This window comes from Streptopelia decaocto, assembly GCF_964273445.1.
Source record: "Streptopelia decaocto genome assembly, chromosome: 1".
Taxonomy (NCBI): Eukaryota; Metazoa; Chordata; class Aves; order Columbiformes; family Columbidae; genus Streptopelia; species Streptopelia decaocto.
The window spans coordinates 116,377,143-116,396,497 of NC_138663.1; the positions used below are offsets into that span (position 1 = coordinate 116,377,143).

At 43.8% G+C, this 19,355-nt stretch overlaps 1 protein-coding gene across 3 annotated transcripts in view; it reads right to left on the reverse strand.

Moving 5' to 3' along the window:
• AGPAT3 (1-acylglycerol-3-phosphate O-acyltransferase 3) overlaps window positions 1-17,671 on the reverse strand; it is a 93,356-nt gene extending 75,685 nt beyond the window's left edge. For all 3 annotated transcript variants that reach the window (XM_082064429.1, XM_082064430.1, XM_082064428.1), the window contains exon 1: window positions 17,370-17,671. The gene's annotated coding sequence lies outside the window, so the exon portion shown is untranslated. The remainder of the gene's footprint in view (window positions 1-17,369) is intronic.
• Between the last annotated feature and the right edge of the window lie 1,684 nt (window positions 17,672-19,355).

The window sequence follows — 19,355 nt, forward strand, 5'->3', positions numbered from 1 at the left end:
CTGGTCAGATGCTTGCGTGCATCCTGCTACTGACAGATGTGTCCAGCCACGCACACCACGAGCACGTCAAAAGATTAAGGATGCATTGCCAAAATGACTGGTGCCAGCTCGTGCTGGTGCAGAGCATGTCCAGAGACGAACAGCAAGTATGTCCTGACGCATGCGTGCACACCGCTACCAGCATCCGAATTCAATATCCAACATCCTTCAGAGATCCAGCCGCAATCCCATGTTGCTTAAAATACAAATACCATTTGGAAAAGTCACATAATTAGGGTAAAGTACACGGGTAAAGCAAACGTGCAAGTGCCCTCTGGATCACCGAGGTCAACCCTGGTACCGCTTATACACACGCAGGTGAATTTGAGAAATATTGCAATAGACTTTAGCAAGTTTTACTGACTGGCCCAAGTCAGTATGAACAAGATCTCTCTTTTTGAGCACTCTACAGTCAAAAGGAACGGTTATGATTTCTTCTGAGTGCATTTTGCCAGGTGCCTCACTTGGCTTTTCAATTCAGCGTTCTGCCCCACTGACCAGCCCTGACCACAGTGCTGCAGGCTCTGCTGCCACCTCCTTCCCAGGCTACACCCAGCCCAGTGGTTTGTTATGCCACAAAGCGGCATTTGATTACAATCCTCAAACACAATTTGAGCTATTCAGAAAGCACAAATTATAGTATTATTTGCCTATTTCATTATAATGTTATAACATGCTATCGTAAGATTTTTTGCTTTTCAATGTACCACTGGTGAACAGAACATATTTTAACCCATATACAAAATACCAGCTGATTTTAAGACAAAGACAAATAGTTAAAAACAAGCACACAGTTAACACCACCTGAAAATTGCAAGCAGCATTTGGTGCACTCCAAAGGAAAGGATGTTTGCTTTTCAGCAGTGCAATAAGCTGGATTACACATCATTTGAAGTGCTGGTTACTGCAGAGATGTGCATGAGTTACTGAACTGGGGGGAATGTTTCTAATTACTTATGTCTAGGCTAAAGCTCTGCCTATTGCTTGATTCTTAAAAACAGCCGACTATACTCCTGTCTTTCTCTTGGACACGTAGAAAACTAAGAGAAAATGAATATATACTTTAAAAACCCCAAAACCTCTCTCCTTCCACCTTATGCCTTCCCTCCTGCAAAGGTATTTATAATATGAAATGCTTAGTCAAAATAATAAACAACCGAATCTATGTAGACAATTTATATGCACCTACATACAAGGAGTTTTAATAAAATCTGAATGCTTAGTGAGCAAGTAACTTCCATCACCCCTATTTCAGATAGGCATTCAGCTACCATTATCAACAACATTCAGAGACTCCAAGAATCTTACTCGAATTTGCATCCATTGATGTGACTGCTCTTCAGAGGCTGGACTTTCTCTTACTATCCACACTAATCATTCTTTCCACAGCTCAAGATGGTTTTAGTATTTTCTGTTCTAAGGTGCCTTTGCAACTATGGTCTCATCAAATTCTAAAATAGTCTTTATGAATTATAAGAATAATAAAGCAGCTTCATTCAGGACACATGGGTGTCTTGAAATCAATAGGACTTAAACACATATCTGAGTGTTTTGATGAATAACAGATGATTGGAAAGCATAGAGATGCAAGTATTTTTTCTAGGAAGTTATTTTGCTCTTCACATGACAAATATTTTTCCAAAGCTGGAAACCTCCAGAGATGTTTTCTTGTTTCTCTAGAACATCAGATTTATTACAAAGCTATCACATGGTGTTCCAATGTATTTATTAGTTTGGAAGTACTGTGCTAAAGGATAGTGGGAAAGCAGGGGGAAAAAAAAAAGTATCACTATACTGATCTATTCACTGCCTTGCTTATTTTACCTTTATCATGGCAGAGGCATGCTATTTCATTAAAACGGGTATGACACTGTGGCTAGGAACAAGCAGTAAAGAAAACGATCAGACACTACTTGCCTCAGCTGCTTAGAAACTATTTAATGCGTAATAAAAACCTTGCTCCTGCCAACAATGAAAATATTAAAGTTTACAGCACTTGCAGTCCCGTAAGTATATATTATATATCTGTCTTTGAAGACACACTATTCTTAGGCTTACACATTTGCATTTTTGCAATGTTGAACCCATGGAACATTCCTGTATTATAGAGGACTCTTAACATCTTCATTTCAGAGAGATTTTAAGCTGAGGTTTGAGGAAAGGTCTACCAGCTATAAAGGCTTCTAGGTTAACAGGCAGACAAAAAAAAAAACCCGCCACGTTCTTTGAAGTTCTTACCAACACTCATGGAAGAGATACAGGTTTCTATACACAGGTGCCAAGCATCTGTTTTAGTTCCAGGATACATCCACAGCATCCATATGGAACTGACAGATGTGACACCAGACCATCAGGAAACCTACACTCTTTGAGAGTGGTGGCTCCAGGCATGGAGAAATACCCCAGAGTGCCTAAAGTGACATTAGCTATTCAGACTCCAGAGTTGCCCCACTAGTCTCCACAGCATTTAATTAAAGAAGATGACAATCAGATTTAGAATCAGCCCAGTCCCTCCATCCTCTCCCTTTCCAGCCAGTTAATTTGGTGGATGGCCACGTGACTTCAGTGTGCAGCAAAGAAAGCTGCTTTCTCAGAGTAAGTATTTGGAATACTTTGCATGGTATCAGTCTGACAAATAACTGAAGAAACTTTTGACAATAGTGACCACAAGACAAAAAGCACGCACTTAAAAACTGAGCTGCACAGGAGGCAAACAGAAGATAGCAGCGTGAAAGGACTAGGCTTCCACAACATCTCAAGAGATATGCAACACTATTTCCCACTATCGCTTTGTGAGAAATTATGGAGTTTCTCTTTTTATTAAGAAAAAGAGCAAAATCACATTCCAATACAGAAGAGCATACATTATGAACTAAAAAAAAAAAAATGGGATTTAGGTATTGGAGATATTAACTAAAAACATTAACTAGCTGATACACACACTTTAAGAAAATGTTTTCTACCTGCACAGAGCTGCTACCCTGTTCTCCAAGGTCACTGCGATTACTGATGGAAACCAACATGACACCAAGAACAAAGGTGACATTAGCATGGCTTAAGACTCCAAATATTCCACCTTATCTTACCTAAGTGATTTATTAAGTTTACTCTGCTCACTGGCAGGACTTTACATTTCAAATTCATATTAGGCACAAAATAGTTCAAAACAAGACACAGCTGATCTATAGAAAAAACTCTAAGTCAAAAGGAAATGGTTTTGCTCCCCTTTGGGCTTTATTACTTTCACCAAAGCACTTCTGTTACATAGTCAGAAGTACATTTAATACAAAACAGAAATTAGTGTTCAGGAAGCCAAAACAAAATCATGTCAGGAAAGCCACACATTGCCAACAGGAAAGAAAATTAGTTTGAACACTTCAATTCTTCCAACTTCTATTGTGAGTAATACCCAGCAATAAAAACATACCCATACAAAATAAGTCAGCCTTGGCTGGTTTAATTTTTGACCTGATTACATTCTTCCTCCCAAAATAAACTCTCACCAAACAACTAAAAAGGCTGCAGTCAAGAACTGGCCAATATAACCAGGGTCTTTCACGAGCTTACACAGCTCCCTCCACACGCAGAAACTATCACTTCCATCGCAAGAACTGCAAAGCTGTCTGCGCTAAGTTAAATCTGAACAAGTCTTAAGATAGGATCTCTACATAAATTAGGATTGCATCCAGACCTGAAGCAAGAAACTGGGACTCCTGAGAAAGAGATATTGCCATCCTAAAAAATAGGCAGCAGCTCTTAAATGCATGTGATAGTCCTCCAGAGCATAGCCCTAGCCTCTCATCCTCTGAAAAAGCAGCAGAAAGTGCCTTAGTGAGGTACGGGAGGGAGGAAGAAGCAGAAGCAACCCACTGGGTCCATGGTGGAGGATAAAGAAGTTTGACAAGAAGCAAATACAGTGTCTAAGAAACAGAACCGGGAAGCAATAAGCAAGGCAAGGCGAGATGTGATGTAGGAATGCAGAGCAAGGCAGGCAACAGGGAGTCCCAGAAAGAGAAGGGCTGAACTGCTGAATCTGCATAGCCTGCCCAGCATCTCCCCACACACCCTTCTCTATTTCAACTCGGATCCTTTCCAAAAAACCTGCTGGCTTAGTTCATAGTGGAAATAATGGCAGCATCTACCCAAATGTAGACCTGTTTGGGTACCTACCTGCTGGCTACCCACACAATGGACTTGGGAGAGAAGAACCTCGGCCCCCACTCTAGGCACACACACTTATATAAATGTAAATCCAAGAAAATCTAAGAAAAGTTAAAGGCCCTTTTCACTCCCTTCATGTTCCTTCTCCTTCCTCTCCCTTCCCCATGTACATCTAGTATAGAAGAAAAATGGTTAAGAGGTACAATAAAGAAAACCTGATATAATTCCACAGGAAGTACAAAAATGAAATACACAAAGATTAAGCATTGCTAGTACAGTTACTTAATCTATCATGCAACATAGCATTAAACTTACCTGCTCATTACTGTAATTTGGCAACTGAATCAAATGCTTAAATAAGAGCCCTGACAAAACCCACAGCAAGTGGGATAAAACATGGAAGAGGAAGAGGAGGTGAACAAGAGAAAATTACACCAAGAGATCAAGATAAATTGGAGATCCACAAATTCACCTGTCTGAGAAGATCCACCCTCTTCCAGAGAAGCTCTGCTGGCTACAGTTTCAAGAAAAAAAACTCAATGGGGAAAAACATAAAATCCCCACTTTATAATCAAGTTGTATGTGCTTGGCACCACTAGAACTTGTTAATCACAGTTGCTGTCGGACAGACACCCCTGCAGAGAGGACCTGTATCAGTGCAGTGGGTTTTTAATTTGTCTAACAATTATTTTCAGGTTTAGAAGCACAGAGCTAATGAGGACTTGCCGGCTAGCTAGAACAAACCCGCATTGCGAAATGCAGGTACCAGATTTCTACTGCTTATACCTTCTTTCACAGCTGTAATTCTACCAGATTATACCAGATTTGCAAACTCCAAATACTACGTTATCTGCAAAAGACAAAACTTTCAAAGACACAGGGTTCATTTACTAAACAGCAGCACCCAAAATGCTTCTAACATACAGAATCCCGTTTTAACGTTGTTCTGTAATTAAGGCAGAAACACAGCAGGACTTCCCTCTCCTACAAGCATACGTCATTTTAAAAAGCAGCGTATTGCAAATTCCCCCAACAGCTCATTGAATGAATGAGTCATTCAGTAGAGGCTCAGTTGATCTTAGTTCTGTCTCTCCTTCCTAGGCACACACTCCACAGTCAGCAACAGGAAGACTGAAGTTCCTCTCAGTCACAAGGAAGCAAACCGTGTCTTATTTATATTAAAGATACACATACTTTTGATGAGCTTTTCAGACACAGTTGATGACAGTTCAATGCTGCTGACATTAGGCACTGGTCAATGCTGGGGAAAGAACTCAAAGGACATGGAGTTCCTTGTGTGGAGCATTCTAGATGTCATGTGTTTTACCAACACACAAAAACCATACGTCCTGCTAAACAATTTGAGGCATACCATGTATAAAATAAAGCATTTCAGGAAGCTATATGGTATTTCTTTTCTGTTCATACAGAGTGATAGACCATCACAGTCCATAAATTTTCTGGTACTTCATCTCTAATGCTTGCTAGCGAAGCGTTTGGCAGTACAGGGAGCCAGGAACTTGACGCAGATTTTAATTCATTGATTATCATTCTGCAAAACTACTTCAGCACCCACTAGCTTCGTGCAATGGCTGTAATTCCAAAAAGACAAGCAGCAGAGAGAACCCGTGCTTGCATTGAAATTCTGCAGGCACATACCAGCGAGCTTCTGACTGAGATTTACCCAGCCTTTAAGCTTTTGTTTAGTGCCCTCCACGCATTGCTGGTAGTTGCTGCTTCTGGCCAGAGCAACTCTAATGTACTTTGGCTGGTCGTCAAGAATTAATTCTGTGCCACAGAAACTCACCAAGAGCCGAATGGCTGAAAAGTAGCAAAATAAAGGAAATTAACACCATGGTCTTTGTAGTAGCTGGGTTCAAGTTCCAGTTTAAAGAGGCCAATATCCTCAAGGCTTTGCTACACCTTCTGCATGGAACAAATGTAGACTGCAAGTGAATTGTTTTCACATACTTGAAGTGGAAGACATGAAGCAGCCATTAATTAAAAGGACCCCATGACAGAAAAGCTAAAAAAACAATACCCTTCCCAGGGTCATTCAGTCTGACGCACAGATTGATCAGCATTGCCCTGTGCTGGAATTCACAGCATACGAAGTTCCTAGAGTGGAGCAGGCTTGCAGTACAAGCCTCTGCCAAAACAGAATTACAGTGTGCACAGCTGAAGGGGATTTCAAGTGGTCACCTAACCCAGCTGTCCCAAACCTCTGACAGCTAATATTCTCCACCACCTTTAACTTATTTTCTTCATCATTAACAGTAATTTCTTAGTCCCCCACCCCATCCTCCCACACATTTTTTGCATGGCAACATAAGAGATGAGCAAAGACAGCCAGGACTTACATTTTTTGGCTCCTCCCTGCCCCTTGCCCACATCTCACATTTCCCACCAGGGACCCAGCACTCTGGTCCCCAGTGCAGGAGCACCAAACCCCACCCTTCCCACAAGCATCTGCCAGGATCTTTTATTTTTGAGTTCTTTCCAGCAACAGAGATTTCACAACTCCTGTTTGGCAATGGAAAGATTTTTCCAAAGCCTTCTAGCTCTCCCTTTTGCATCTTAAATCCATAACTTCTCATCATCTCTACAGCAGGCAAGGAGAGCAGTTCACTCCCTTATCTGCAGCAGGCTTTCAAGTGTTCTCTACACAGAACAACCTTCATTCTGTAAACCTTCCTTTGGAAATGTTTTCTAGATATCCCTGTGAATTTTTTCACTCAGTTTTTCTTACAGCTTAGTCCTTGGGAAAAGGCATTTCTTAAAAGATGAAGCCTTCAGTTGCATGCCATGGTCCAGCTCATGCCAAGAAGTGTCATTTCAAAGTGGTGTGTATCCCCATCCCACATGCTTGGTTTTTGCTTTTGGGGTCAGAAAGAAGGGGAGGGTTTGGGGTTTTTTTGCAGCCACATAAGATTGACTCACATTCAAGTTTGCAAACTGCACAGTGGAAGCGTTACATTTTTGGTTATTATCAAGCCAGGTATTTGGTAGGAATACAGACAAGCCTGGGGCTTTCTTTTCCTTTACATGTTTTGCCAGTCTAGCTGTGTTAATGAATAGCATTAGAGGACAGACTCCAGTGCAAGTACAGAGGCACAAATTAATGTAGGCAATGATATCACCAAAACTGATTGTGGTTGATTCTATAGAAGGAGGGGAATTAAAGAGTACCAGCAAACAGACTCCTCCCTTCCAGGCTAAACTGCAATCCCACTACAAAAGCCGCTGCCAACCTTTTCTCAGTGTTGATATTCTTATTGCACTGGGGAGGAGAAAGGAGCCAACTAGGTAGGAGGTAAACAGCCAGTTTTATCTGCCCTGTGACAACATGCTCACATCCAGGATTACTCCGCTATTTCACTGCTCCCCATGCTGGATCAGGCAGGAACCTGAACACACAAGAATATGGCTCTGTTCCCTCTCTAGGGACACAGATCTCAGGAAAGTTAATGCTGATCAACCAGAAAAGGACAGGCTGGCTGAAGGAATAGAAGGGAAAAAAAAGAAAGTTGGATATTTTAGGTGACACAGTAAAACCAAAGCATCTGCATAATGCTGCAAGGCTCTTATTTAGAACTGAATCCATGAGGTTCAGAAAGGGAGCTTACAAACACCACAGTATGCTTCAGACCATTTTTAAACCTTTTTGGCCTGAACTCGCCACTTTAAAAGCAAGCAATGTTTTCACCAAGCCCACCCCTGCCATTTGCCTCCTTGTCACAGAGCAGAGATACAGTAGCTATTTCTCTCCTAACAAATTAAATCCACTGTTTCTTGAGAAGGGTCAGGAGGGTGAGAGCACCACACTTTTTTTAAAAAGAACATTAAAAAATAATTATGCTAAACCACGTATCAGCACAAATTAAAGAGAGAGAGTAAAATGCCTGCTTTCAACTTGCTTAAATATTCAATTAAAAAAAACCATTTAGCAAAGTTTTATTAAAATAAATCAACTAAGGAAATGCTCGTTAAACTAATCCGAAACCCACATTCTTTTTGGATGTTCCTTCATTGGAAAATAAGTCTTCACTCTGCCATTATAAACCTGATCATGTCCTCCATGGATGTGCCTTCCTTTGCAGCAGCAGCAGCGAGTGTGAAGAACAACCAGTTCCAATTTCAAACATAACATCAAGTGCATTAAAGCTTCAACCTGTTTCCCTCATACAAAAACACATCCTCTGCCTTTCTCAGGGCCAGCAAGCCAAGTTATCCATAGATAACCCTTCCCCATAGTTCATAGCTTCCTTTGGGATCCATCAAGACAGCTTTTGAATTGGTGTCTGAAGAATTAGTGTAGATGGACATTAAGTACTGTCTTTCCACCTGAAATGCCTTAAAAGAGAACCAAAGGTTCAGCCTTCAAACCAGACCTACCATATGGTTGCTTGTCAAATGCTGAGATCATTGCTTTTGTATAAAATGTTTAAGGTTTAGGACATTAAAAAATTGACAAAAAAAAGACAAGAGAAAAAAAAAAAAAAGGATTATACAACTCTCTTTTGCTGTAGAGAAAGGTACAGGTACATTACCTGAATGACATAAGGCTCATAGTGGGTTACATACAGCAGGTCCTGTTAGTTCAGTGACGATGAACACTATCTGTTTTTTTTACTGTGAAATATAGCCAAGATGATGCTGTGAATGCCAGTACATCAGCTAAAAAGCAAAACAAGGAAATTTGGTTGTTTTTTTTGTTTGTTTGTTTGTTTTTTTCCAGTAAAGCTAATGATACCTTTGGGTCCTGGAAAGCTACAAAGCCTGCTTTCCAAGCTACTACAAAAAATTCCCTTCAGTATCACCACTACTTCCATCAGCCCTGTTTCTCCAGCATGATATTGCTACTGAAAAGCCAATATAGTACTCCAGCAGTATATTGGAGTATACCATTTAAAAAAAAAAAAAAATATATATATATATATATATAGTACACAGACTAAAATGAAACTTTTCAGCCAGTAAAGCTTATTTCCTTGTTGGCAAGTTGCTAGCAGAAGCTTATAAATCAAAAAGAGGAAAGTACCATCAAGAGGGCTTTAGTATAGGCACAGTTGCACTCAGGAGACCTTGCTAGTAGTACAGATCTAATAGCATCAGCATACATACCTGTTCATTCTAAGACTATATGCTCCAAAAACCTTTCCCATGAATCAAGTTATGGCTCTCAATTCACAGCCACAGCTACACCTGCAACAAGCAAGCTGAAGCAATGCCATTTTTAACCAAAGCTTTTGTTCCCAATGCAAGGCTGAATGTCTTCTCTGGGGCTGAGCTGGACCAAAGCAGCAAAGGAGCACATCTGTACCAGCTCAGAGTTGAGGTCCACCCTGTCGTACGACACATCCCCAGGCAGTGGCCAGCAAACAATGGCCACGGAAGAGCAGGGGACCTGGGCAAGCGTATTGTGACGCTGTTGCTGCCCAGCGTCCCAGCCTCTAGCAAGTTGCAGCCAAGGTAGAAGTACAGGGCATTTCAGAAAGATGGACCCAATTTCAAAAGCAGTATATTTCACAATTTGGGTCCGTCTTTTTGAAACACCCCATAGTGCTGCTGCCCTTGGAGTTCAGCTTAAGACACACTGCTCTAAGGTTGCTGGAAAATGAACGCAAACTTGGTCCTTTTAGAGTGGGCAGAGTGGGCTCATTGAGTGTTTTCTGATGAGTATTTGGTCAGGAAAGCTTGCAAGGAATCCAGCAGTGATAGGTCTCAGACCACCACAGAAAGACACTGGGGAAAAATACAACTGCAGAGTTAAGCTAGCCAGTTCAGTTTCCATCATCAAAAACAATTCAACTCAAAGTGCATAATATTCAGATTAAGCCATCTCAATTCTTAAGAGAGATCATGTAAACATCCTTGCCACAGTGCTAGCTATATATGAAACACATCTATTTTCAAAGAGTTGTCCTTTCCATGGATAAGAGTGATGGCACACTCAAAATGGATGTGAAAACATTTACAAGTTTCAGAAGAGTTAGCTGTGAACAGAGGTTAGTAAAAGGCATGGCACTCTGTCCCTTGATAGAAAGCTGGCTGTGGGGTGGCCAGGAAAACAAGATTTCTTTGGCCAGAAAAGCAAAAGACAAGATAAAACCCACAAAACAAAATACCAAGAGCCACCTCAATTCCACCAACTCAGCGATGAGGGTATTTCACTGGAAATAGGGGGGATGGAAAAATCAGTAAGGATCTCGAATCTGCCCCAGCTTCCAAAAGCTGCTTATAATTTTAGCCAAAGGTACTTTACAGGCAAAGTTAATTTAAATAAATAAATAAATAAATAAAATTTAAAAATCCTTTAAATAGAGAAGAGAGCTTCATGGTCCTTAGGAAAAGAGGGGCTCCAACTCTCTGTACTGTGCACAGCCCCAGGAAGCTGCCTGAGGAACCAGAGGTATATAACCCAAGGGCCATAAGCATCAAACAGATTCACAAGAAGAAGTTCAGCTCCAACACGCTGGTAGGAAAACCCAGACTGCAGGAAGGCATTTGGAACATGGGGGCCCAAAAAACAAACACACGCTGTGCAGCATAGTGTTGGATGAATCAATCAGAACTGTAACTGGGAGAGAAATGCTTGCATTAGGCATTAAAGGTGGATGGGTCAACCGTATAGCCACGCATCTCTGCTTAGCCAGGAGGAGGAACAACATTTGCACTGAAACCTGATGGAAGGCTACCAGGCAGGCTAACAGGTTTAAAAATTTACGATTATCAAATAAACTGATTATAGCTGTGTTATTTAACTGTACATCAGCCATCATCAAAATTTGGGTCCAGAAGCAGTCTAGCATGTATCACTAACAGGAACCTGAATGCTGACCCTGCAGGAAAAGACTGAAAACTCCTAACATAATTCATATGATGGTTTAGTGTTAAGAGAACAGACATCCATCATGTTCCCCTGAAAAGACCCAATCTGCATGTGAAGTATCCTCAACTTCAAATCTCCAGGGGAAAAAAAACCCATGTTCTTTGTACACAGTCAAGATTAGGCAAATCTTGCAACGGTAATTACAGACACTGCATCCCCAAGCCATCTGCTCTATCATTTATAACTGCTGGAAGGGCAGCACAAAGAGCTGATGGAGGAGAAGAGAAAGACATTACCAGCAACCAAAGCCAGGCTGTGCAGGAAAGCTGTGACACTGGGCTGACTAAAACAGAAACTTACGTCCTGGTTCTTCAGACCTCCCTCAGCTTGTAGATACTGCTAGCATTCACGTAGCAGAGAAACAGCCATGTCTGCAGCATTTTTGGATCGAAGGGAGCTAGGAGCCCTGCCTCAAGGAAACTCATAACCCTGAGCAAGCCCGGGGGAAGGATCCGACCAGGACCTCATCCCACAAATAAGCGAACTTGTGCTCTTAATTCAGTCTGAGCAACCCAGCTTTCACACATGGACAAACTTCACAGCCAACAGCTCTGCCCATCTCTCCTCCAAGAAGTGATGCCAGTAACACGGGTAGAATCACTTTTGAACAAGCTAAATTCATCCTTTACGAGCACGCATAGGGCCCAGCCTCATGTATGCACCTGCATACTGAGGACTCCTGCATCTGCAAAAAGTTTGGGGTTTGTTTTGTTTTCCTCTCTCCATTGGCACAGCTACAGCTAGAAGAGGCAGAAAGACGCATTCACCCACCCCTTGATAACGCACCCGCATATCTTAGTGGCGGGCGAAGCCGCGGGCACTTTGAAAATCCCTCTTCTGCAGTACAGCTGGAGACAATGCAAATTAATTGTTTCTCCATCCATAAAAAATTACAACAATACTCACTTCATAAGGCTGTCACAAGGATTATTTAACATCTCTGAAGAGCTTTGAAAAAGAAATAGCAGCTATTGTTCTGAGTACCACAGAATTTGGAAAGATCCCACATGAATTTTACACGACTGTGCATGTGTGACAGTTGCAGCACCAATAGATTATTTTTCTCCACAAAAAAGCCTCACAGAAGCTCATTTACTCTAGGCAACACTTTAGTCAGAAATGTACTTTCTTGCTCATTCATATATCCAAAATAGATATAAACTTTGACTATTTAATTAATAGATTCAGGTGCTGTTTCTAATCTTAGTTAAGGGAAACATTGCATTTTTGACAAAGAATTCTGGTTTTAGGCTGTCACGGCTCCTAAACACACTATGATTACCTAAGTAATGCTAATGCACAAGAACAACAGGCAAAAAAAAAAAAAAAAGAAAGGCCACTAATAATTTCACTGAAATCCCACTTCCTTTACAGCAAATGAGAAAGTCTGGCTGCATGAAGAGTTGCTACACACAGAAAAGAAGCCAATGTTATACACTTACACCTGACCATAAATGACCAAAAACACTGATGCAGAAACATTGTAAAGGTTTTAAATAGTGTTTTTTTCATGAATATACACATACAGAGGAGGTATTGGTTTCTAAGTGTTCTACCACACACTCGGATTCACCTCTTCCATAAGGAAAATTTCTAGCGTATCTCTCCAAATGTATAAGGAATGTATATGCCCCTTCATTCTCACAAAACATAGGGAGATCAACGCCTGCTTCAAGGATGAGCATTTTTTTTGAGCAGTCTCAAACTACAGTAGTAATCAGTAATTAGGCAACAAGGTTGTACCCAGGGTACCCAATCTGGCTGAGAGAATTACCATTTCCACTGCACAAAGCTCCAAAGGATCATTGGGACATCTTTGGTTTGGAAAGCAAACACTACATTATTGATCCTACTGCAAGAAAAACAACAGTATTAGGGCTAGTCTGTACAATGGCTTTCATTCCTTATCCAAGATGTGACAGAAAGCTGCTTCTCTTAATTTAACCCTAGTTTTTCACCAAGGAACTGGCACCTACAGGTGCACTAAATAATGCAGCATTGCAGTAGCAAGCCTTAAAGAGCTTAAGTCCCAAATTCCTCAATTCCCAGGGGAATCAGTAGCTCAAAATAATGCAAAATGCATGGAGGAAATTGCATGCCCAAGGAGAAGGAAGGAAAGAGCGGAGAAAGAAGGAAAGAGCAAGCACCATGAGCAGCTGGGCTGATTTACCAATAGCACACAGCAAGGAGATGTACTATCAATCCCAGCTTTCCCCAGATTTATGTCAGGTAGGGATCAACAGCTTTAGGGGAAGTTCAGAGTGCCAAGATGATCAGCTCCTTTGTCTATAGGAAAATATTCTTCACGGAAAGGGTTTTCAGGCATTGGAACAGACTGCTCAGGGAAATGGTGGAGTCACCATCCCTGGAGAAGTTTAAAAGGTGCTCAGACAAGGTTCTTAGGGACATGGTTTAGTGCTGGAGTTAGGTTATGGTTGGACTCAATGATCCTGAGGGTCTCTTCCAACTGAAATGATTCTATGATTCTATTCTATAAGTCTGATGGGCAGCAGCCTCATGTCTCCTGAGCAGTACATTGTTTCGATACAGCTCTCCTTGCATTTTCCCTGGAAGGTTTCACAACTTCGACCTAGCACTTCCCTGGTAATGCACAGGGTACCTTGGTATAGCCAGTCGTTTGTCTCTCCTACTAAAACTGTTTGAGTTTTGCATGGTTTTACAGACAGAAAAAGAGTCCCTGTGGCTCTCAGTTCCTTTTTACAACACCAAACACTCGTTTGGACAAGAAGCCAAGCCTCCTGCTTCCCCAGATTAATGTCCTGTCTACTACACTGCACAGTTATGCTGTCTGTCCCATGCAAGGTTAGCTACAGATAAAGACACAGCAGAAGAAGGTGCTGTTGTGAAGGACTGGATCCAAAAGTAGCACCTGCAGATTGGTCTTCACAAAAGAGACAAGTATTTCTTTCATTTTTGCTACGACTTGTGTGTAGCAGCTTTAAGAGCCCAGCTTCTCATAACTGTCATGTCTTGCACACTTCTAAATGTGTCCAGACTCAAAGGAATAAGGAAATTTTAATAGGTAAATCATAAGTACCCATCAATTTAAAAACAAAAACAAAACTATTTAAGTAATGGTTTGTTTCCTTTTAAATCATTTGGAATTTGGACTTTTGGAATTTGGACTTCTGCAATTAATAAACCAAAGGAGGAAATGGAGTTTATTGGTTTGGTGCAAATTAAATACTTCCTATATTATCCTGATTTTAGCAATAGGTCCCTGTGTCCTAGTGATAATCAGTCCCCAACATAGACACTGACTCACTCCTAGAATCCTGACATGATCGTGCATCAGATGGTAAATTGATTTTCATGTAATACATTTAACCACATCTTCATCAAGCATGCAGCAGAGGCCTTGACATTAGTGCTTCTTTTTCTCACTTTATGTTGGTTAATATCGTAAGTAAACAAGAAATTTTGATAACAATTTCTAATGCCTCTCTATTCCCTTCCTTTTAGTTTTCCTTTAAAATATGGTACCTATTACTTATTAAGAGCTACCCATATGCCAAAGTTCCCTGAAACGCAAGCATCCTTTACTAGGGGCTCAGCACCAGAAGGTAGTGGAACAGTCTGAGATACAACAAAATTTTGGGTTCCCTTTGCTTTTTGTCATTTCTTTTGTTCTTTACTTTGTAATGTTCAAGGTACCAATTGCCTAGTCACCTGTTCTTTGTTCAGGCACTGACTACAGACTAATACATATGCAGCAACACTCACTGTTAACACACACACACAAGACATTTAAAGAACAGGACATTTTTAGGCAGTACAAATGATAATTATCTTTCTTTGTCATTGGCCATTCCTATCAAGAATTACATTCTCCCAAGCCAAAGAAGCAAGACTGCATGCAACCTTTCTTGTGTTTTTTTGTATTTGCATAAAGCGTAGAAGCAGCCTACCAGAATGTATAGGTATCATACATTCAGTATAGGTGAACTCATTACAGTTAACAGCAATTCTTCATTCATATTGGTCCCCCACAAAATGTAAGCTTCAAATCCAATTATTCCATAATAGTTTTGTAAGTAAACAAAATGCCATTCAGGATTTGAAAACAATGCATCTTTCTCCAAACACAGGCAGGAAGTAAAAAAAAAAAAAAAAGAAACTAGCACAGGACTATGCAATAGCTTCATTTTGTAAGAAGATTAATACAGGGCAGAAAGCTTTGGCTTTGTCTGGGAAAAGAACATACACTTAATGCTTGTAGTGTTCCCTGTAGTTGTAGGTAGAATTTTGCCCTGTTAATGCATCTCTTCAGAGATAAAAGGAATCACACTGGGAAGAGGAAATAGCATCGTTATTTCCGTCACCATTACCTCAACTAAAGTCCATTCTGATTTCGCCCTTGTCAAGTACAACTCGTGCACCCTTGACTGAGCTATCTGCAATGTTTGTTAAATGGCAGTACAAAGTTTTGATAAGTGGTCCTGCCATTTTAATCATGCTTAGCAGGGACAATCTGATCAGGTGTTTTCCCTGTGCTTTTTGAATTCAAGTTATATTTGGAGACCAACTGTTCTCTAGCCTGCTTTCTCCAATTAAGTGTGTGTATAGGGGTCCAGAGATGAAGGTGGCAACTAAGAGAGAAATGAATAATGAGGCTTTCTTAGAGTACATAAGATTGCCCTTAAAAAAGGCTGAATACAGGTAGTGAATGTAATGCACACCATGTTAATTGCAAAGGTTCAGTAACAATAGATGCAAAGGAGAAGACTAGAATACACAGATGGGAACCACAAGCCAAGGCTCCTGTGAAAGTCATAGGAAAGACCAGAACACATATGTTTAAAATCCAAGAGCCAGAATTGCTCAGGACACGAAGAGCTCTGTAACAGCCCAACATTCATCGCAGCAAAGCAAATTCGGTGCAGGTTACAGCGACTCCGTTTAACTTCATCATCCCGTATATAGCTGCAGTCTTGCAAGAAGATGAATGGAAACCTTACAGGTTTTACTGCTTGTAGAATCAAACTTAAAAAAAAAATACACATACCTATCTGTGATTATGTTGAACCTCACCCAAATAACCCGTAGTTCAAGCAAGGAGCCTCAAGTGAAGAGTGTCACCGCAAAAGAAATGCTGCCAAGACAAGAGAGCTTACCATTTTACTTCCAAACGTGCTTGTACGTATCAGCAATTCACCAATGGCAAACATGATCTTGGACTCTAGCCTATTTCCCTTAGAGCAGGAGAGGGGGAAAGGCCATGAAGTTTAGTTTGGACTAGAAATTAATGAACCTGATGACATGATGAGCTAACAAGGCTGTTACTGTTTTGAAGAAGGAGCAGCAAGATCACTGCAAACTCTGCCACTTTACTTTCTTGTTCCACACCTGCTCTCTGTCTTACCAAGGAGGGGAGATGAAGATTCAAAGAGGAAAAAATACCGGAGGAGAAGAATATACAAGTGTGTTATCAAATAGATAACAGTTGCAACAAAAAGGTTCCTTTAGAATACAGTGTATTAAAAGCCATAAGGGGATAATCAAAGTGTTTATGCATTTAGATACCTACACATTAGGTTAGCAGCTTATTAAATCCATCAGCACCAGCTGAACAGAATCCAGGCACAACAGCATCCCATTTGGTTGCCACTCTCAGATCAGTAGAGTTTGCTCTTCTCTATTTTGCACTCTCAAGCCACGCATCTAGGTGCACCTGGCTCTTCAGAAACGGGCTTTTCTTTAGATTTGTTTTGTTTTGAATCGCTCTCCTACTTTTTCTCCCGCCCTGCCTACCGCTATCCCCTCCCGCTCAGCGGAGAGCCCGACTGCCCCCCTCCCGGCAGCGAGCCGCCAGCCTGCGCCTCCCTCGCTCCGCACCCCGGGAGGGCGCCCATCTCCCCCCGGGAGGGGGGATGCACTGCAGCCGGGGCCCGGCCGCGCCGGCGGGACCATTGTGCCCTTCCCCGCACCGCCGCCATCCCTCCGGCTACCCCTCGCTGCCGGCCTGGCCGCCGCCCCCCCGCCCACCGGCGCACAAAGGGCTGCGTCTGCCGGCAGCACCGGCACCGCGGCCGCCGGACCGAGCCGGGCCCGGCGCGGCTCCGGTCGACGCCGCAGCGGGGGGCGGCGCGCTGGGGCCTTCCGAGAGGGGCGCCAGGCGGAGCCGCCGCCACCGCCCGGGAGCTCCGAGGCGGGGGGAGCTGCCCCGGCCCACGGAGGGCCCGGCACGGGCAAGGTCTGCCGCCCGCCTTCCCCCCGCAGATCGGCACCCGCGCCTCGCCGGCGGAGCGGCACCAACCTGCAGTCCCCGCAGCCGCCTCCTCGGGAAGAGCCGGAGCTGCCTCTGCCCGCCTCAGCCTTCAGCCCCGGAGCGGGCGGCCTTGCCCGCCTCCGCCTGCTGCTGTCCGCGGTGCCACCCCGGTGGCGGCGGCGGGCTGGCTCGGCGCCGCTGCCCTCGGGAGGCGGGGAAGGGGCGAGCGGGGCGGGCGGCTGCGGGAGCCTCGCTCATTGAGTGCGGCAGCCCCAGCTGTCGCCGCCGCTGCTCCCCACAGCCGCTACTTCCTGTGCAGCGATGGTTCAGTTCCTCCCGGTCCGCTGGGGGCAGGAGAGCCAGGCGGCGGGGGGGGCGGAGAAGAGCGGGAGGGTCGGGTCAGATAGCGGGGGCGGCAGCAGCCGCCGCTTCTCCTGCCCAGCCCCGCCCCGGCCAGCGCGGCGGGACCTCCATCGGCCGCTCTCTCTCTCCGCAGCGCAGCGGAGCCGCCCGCTCCGCGCCCAGCCGCCGCCTGCGCCCCCCGCCGCGGGGCGCCCGCCGGGGGGTGTCGTCGCTCCTGCCCGAGGCGCCCCTCACCGCCCCTCACCGCGGCTCCGCTCCCCCGGCGGGCGGGGGAAAGGAGGGGAGCGGGTGTGGGGCGATCGCCCGGCCCGGGAAGGGGAGTGCGGCTTCCCTAAGTGAGGCTAAGACGCCGCTTCCCGCCCGTGAAAGCCCGCTCCCCTGCTCCAGGGAGCGGCGGCGGTGGCGGCGCTTGCCCCCGGCCTGTCCGTGAGGAGGGAGAGCAGCCTCGCTCGGACACGGCCGCTCACCGGAGCCAGGGCTCGGTCTCCCGCTGGCCGCCCTCAGAGAGAGCGCTCTGTGTCCTCCCGCCTGCCCGGGGGCGCGTCCCAGGACCGCCGCGGCGGGGAGGTGCGGGGCCTCCCCCGCTTGCGGGCCGGGTCCCGCCGGAGTCCGGCGCTGCCGCTCCTCGAGGCGTAAGTGAAGCTCCCGGATACCTACACAGGGACCGGGGATCTGTTCGGAAGAAACGCGAAGATGGCACCGTGAGGAATCAATAACGGAAATTCTCAGCAAGGCAGGAAACCGCTACGTAACACTGTTAATAAATAAAGATACAATCGCGGGTCTGAATGAAGAGCAAAGCGGTGAAGCGGCGGCTCCCGGCTGCAGGGGTGACGCTCCCCATGCGGTGCATGGGGTGGCCTGGCAAGGGCTGGGCCTGAGGGAAGCTCCTCGTGAAAGGAGCAGCGTCTCACCTGTATTATTTGATTTCAAACAAATGTAACGCCATAGACTGACAGTATCTTTGTGCTCCTGCATATACCATAAAGAAGCATGTCAGAACATATCAAAGGGAATACAAGTTCGGTCTGTTTTTCAGAATAAGCCTTGAAAAATAACGTTTTTGTTTGGAATCTTACTCATTCTCCTCAGCGTGTGACAGGACTGCATGCGAGCAGCTGAGTTTGTCCTGGTCAGAGATATTCATCTCAGTGAGATTTTCATGGGCAATAATGACTAAGGAGGTTTACCTTCCCTTCCCTTTCCTTTGTATGAGGAAGTGACAAAACTTGGAAATTACAAATCTTTCATTAAAAAAACAAAAACACTTTAAAATTGGAACAACATTTTCAAATACCAACATCTAGCATTATTCTCCAAACACCTTACTGATGCTGCTAAATAATTTTACTTTTCGAGATGATGGGAGCTTGCAGCTCTCAAAGCCTTTTAATAGAATTGCATACTTTCATTACCAGTTTCTTTTATTTGGTTCTAGAATGTGGATTCTGAAGAGACTTGTGTTAGGCAGTGATGTCAAAGGACAGTGGTCATAGCACTCTCTGGAGCATCACTGTAAAGGAGTTGCTACTCTCAGCAGTTATGGGAAACCTATTTTAAAAAAAAACAATGTTTTTAACAGTTATGTAGGTTCCAAATGTTCTCCTCTTTTGCCTGTGGTATGTGACATTCAGCACATCATAACTCAACCTACTTTAGAAAAGTACATAC